The sequence below is a fragment of the Chaetura pelagica genome, unplaced genomic scaffold, assembly GCF_000747805.2.
Source record: "Chaetura pelagica isolate M959 unplaced genomic scaffold, ChaPel_1.0 scaffold91, whole genome shotgun sequence".
NCBI lineage: Eukaryota > Metazoa > Chordata > Aves > Apodiformes > Apodidae > Chaetura > Chaetura pelagica.
The window spans coordinates 700558-704799 of record NW_009952042.1 but is presented as its reverse complement, the minus strand read 5'-3'; positions in this window follow the sequence as shown (position 1 = coordinate 704799).

Sequence of the window (4242 nt, the reverse complement as noted above, 5' to 3'; positions counted from 1 at the left end):
CACCCTCACAGCAAAGAATTTCTTCCTAATGTCTCACCTAAATCTCCCCTCTTTCAGTTTAAAACCATTACCTCTTGTCCTATCACTGCCCTCTCTTGTAAAAAGCCCCTCCCCAGCTTTCCTGGAGCCCCTTCAGGCACTGGAAGCTGCTCTAAGGTCTCCCTGGAGCCTTCTCTTCTCCAGGCTGAACACCCCAACTCTCCCAGCCTGGCTGCTCCAGCCCTCCCAGCATCTCCGTGACCTCCTGTAGACCCAAGTCTTGCTCCAGGAGCTCCATCTTCCCCAATGAAAACCCAGCTCAGCTCTTAGACCCTATGAAATCCCTACCCCCATTTTCACTCCAAGAAAGGAAGTTTCATGCAGCTTTGTCATAGCTCCCCATCCACATCTGCAGAGATTGACATCCTTGAAATTGGAACAGAAGGTCAAATCCATCTCTTGCTTTTGCCTCATAAAGTGCTAACCCAGAACCAAGACTGTAACAATCCCAAATTGCCTGAAATCAGCCACAAAGTAGGTAGTGAGGTTTCTTCTCATTTTGGTTTGGCCACCAGCATCATAGTGTCCAGGTGCCTTGGGATCAATCAACCTCTTTGTTGGGTTCCAGAAGTCAAATGGATTAAATCAGCAATAAATTTCTTCTTCCATTTCATTTCAGCATTTGTCAGCAAAACTAAATCCTTCCATATAAAGAAGGAGTTTGGGGATAGGTTGTATTTTTTATTCTTTTCCTTCAGCTGTGCCCTTCATCTCCCCTGAGCCCCATGGTTTTTTGGGGGGTGTCATTGTCCTAAGATGCTCCAGAGATGTTCCCAACCTTCACCTGAGGATGATTTGAGGACCATTCCAAATTATCAAGCAGGCATTTCTTTTGAAATGTTACCTTCTGTGTCAAATGTTTTCACCACAAAACTTCCACATGTTGGTTCTGCTCATGCTCAATTCATTTGCCCTGAGCTTGGCTGGAGATTTCTTTGGATTTTGACCAATTCCTCCCCTGGCAGAATATTTACAGTGATTATCTCAGCCATGGACACTCCCAGGAAAGTGTGAGGAGAAAATTGTGATGGGCTTGTGAAGCTCTGGTGCTGCCATAAACTGGTGGGGGAAACAAAACCCAGCAGTCAAAAAAAAGAAGGATATAGAATCATCAAGGTTGGGAAAGTCCTTGAGGGTCACCAAGTCCAACCTGCAACCCCTGACCACTCAACCACCTCCCCAGGCACCATGTCCACCCCTTTTTTGAACCCCTCCAGGGATGGTGCCTTCACCACCTCCCTGGGCAGCCTGTTCCAAGGTCTCACCACTCTCTCTGTGAAGATATTGTTCCTAATACCCAGTCTGAACCTCTCCTGGAGCAACTTGACCCCATTTCCTCTGCTCCTATTGCTGGTCACCAGGGAGAAGAGCCCAACACCCACCTCACCACAACCTCCTCTCAGGTCTCCCCTCAGCCTCCTCTTCTGAGCCCCCAGCTCCCTCATGCAGCCTGTTCCAAGGTCTCACCACTCTCTCTGTGAAGATATTGTTCCTAATACCCAGTCTGAACCTCTCCTGGAGCAACTTGACCCCATTTCCTCTGCGAACCTTGCTGGTCACCAGGGAGAAGAGCCCAACACCCACCTCACCACAACCTCCTCTCAGGTCTCCCCTCAGCCTCCTCTTCTGAGCCCCCAGCTCCCTCATCCCCTCCTCATCAGACCTGTTCTCCAGACCCCTCATCAGCTCAGTTGCCCTTCTTTGCCTTTGGTTTTTTTACAGGAGCATCTTTCCACCAACCCCTGTCCTGAGCCACCTCTTTACAAACCAGTTCCCTCCTTGACATCCTGAAAGACTTAGATGATTTTTTAAAAAATGTTTCTCCAGAGCTTCTGGGCTCTGCTCACCCATTTTGATGTCTTCTGCTAAAACCCACTGCTTCCTTTCTGGAAACACTGGGAAAAATGATGGCAGAGCATGGGATGGTGGGATTAAGTTCACAGTGAGGCCACTTCTGGACCCTTGGGAAGCATCAGGTGTTTTCTTTTGCAGCCAAAGCTGGAGGTGCAGTTCCTGCTGTAGCTCACCAAGGGTCCTTTCCTGGGACACCCTCCTAACTGAAGCCTGCAAATCCATACACAGGTGCTCAAAAAGCCAGGGGACACCTTCAGCCCAACCTGTGGTTGCAAAGGTTTGCAGGGTGAGAGCTGGAATGTCACCAGGTCACTCTTGGAATCCTGAAGGAGATGGAGGAGCTCTGAGGGCAACACAGAATCAAAGAATCCCTGAGCTTGGAAAAGACCTTGAAGATGATTTGAGTCCAACCATTGACCCTACTCTACCAAGTCCAGCATTAAGCCATAAACCCAAGCACAACATCAGTGGGAAGGAGAAGACAATGGACCTACAACCCCCTGAGCTGGATACCTGGAGGCTGGATGGAAGAAGGTTTATTTCAAAATAAAACCACAGCTTCAGAGGTGCTCAGAGATTGGTTTTCCCTCTCAGCTTTGTTTCCCCACATCCCCATCAGCTGCTCAAGTGCCCTGTCTGGTGTCAAACTGGGTCCTCGGAGGCTCCATCACCTTCATATTTTTGGGGGTTGTTTCGGTTTTTAATTTCAACGTTCTCAGCAAAAGGCACTGAACACGTCCTGGTGCTGGGCTGGGCTGGCTGGAGAAGAGGTGAGGGCCCCCAGGAGGAGCCAGCTTGGCTGTCTGCTGCAGGTGTGTGTGTCTGAGGGAGAGGAGAAGGGACGATGCTGTTTTTACTCTTGTAAAATAAGAAGCCCTGGCAATTCCCACCTTCGCGAGTTGTCGCCGCGTTTGGGACGGGCTGGGGAGGGGGGGGGTGGGTGGGGAGGGGGTGCTTTTTATAAGTCATATTTAATTTATTCTTTAGAGTCATTTGGGGGTTTTTTTTGGGGGGTTTGGATAATTTATGATAGGAGGGGATACCTGGCTGGAAACCTAGAGCAGGCTGTTAAAGCTGCAGTGTGCCCGTGTCTTCCCGTGCTGGGCTGGGCAGGGTGAGGAGCTGGGAGGGATGGGCAGTGGGGACATCCCACCAGGCACCACCAACAGCCCACCAGGCACCACAGGCAGCACCCCTGGGAGCTCCAGCCTGCTCATTCCATGTCCTGGCACTGCTGAAGGGCTTTGCAAGGTGCCTCAGAAGTTCTTAGCCTACTAGTGAGATATTGATCTGATAGAAATGGGTTCTACTACAGCTTTAACTAGCCTTAGATGAAGGGGGAAAAAAGGAAACCAATTTAAAAAACCTTGTTGTTACAGAAGGCTGGAAACAAAAAGGCATTTTTTGGAGCCTATGAACAGTTTCTTTCAATTGTCAGACTCTAGCATTGTTAACCAAATTAGATTAGTGACTGCAATATTTAAGTGTAAATCTTGTTCTATGAGACAGGGAACTTGCTTACAGTTTGAAGAAATAAAAGAAAAAGACTGTTTCTACACACAATCTTGTATACTGCTACATGAAGGGGTTTTGTAATGCACTGTAGAACAGTCTCCTATTCATTTTTTTATAGAAATGTTATTCCAATGGTGCATTTTTTTGGTTTAATAAATAAAGTTTTGATACAAATTCCCTCTCGTTGCCTGCTCCGTTGGACAACACGCACAGGGTGTCAGCCCAACCCTTCCCCCAGCCCTGCCAAGGCCACCCAGGACCCTCAGCACCACATCTACAGGGCTTGGAAACCCCTCCAAGGGTGAGGACTCAGAAGAAGCTCCCAACAAAACTGTTCCTTGTTGAGAAATGTGGACTCATAGGCTTGGAGTGCCAGAGGAACAAGAGAAGGACAATGATTCGGTGCTGCTTTCCTAGACATTCACTCTTGCTGGTGGAGATTTGACTCCAGGTCTTGTTTTGGGCAGGTTAGGGATGGTTCTGCTGGTTCCTGGTGGGGTGGGCAGGACTCTGAGCCACCCCATACCCTCCCTGGGCTTTGAACACCAGCCCCCAGGGAAGTTTTTCCCCTCTTGCTGCCTCCTTTTCCCTTCTGAGGCAGAGCGTGAAAGACAAGCAAACCATGAGAACATTTGCAAGGGAAGTGGTTCCTCCAAGGTAATGACAGGTTCACCTGCATGTTCATGTGAAATGTTTGGGCACGAGTTGACAGAAGGGCTGGTTTATCTGATGGAACAAATTACACCTCTTCTCAGCTCTGCAGTGAAACGGTTCCTGTAGTGTTGGGGCAACACCAGGTGTCATTGGAAAGGTGTGGACCATGGCAAAAAAAGA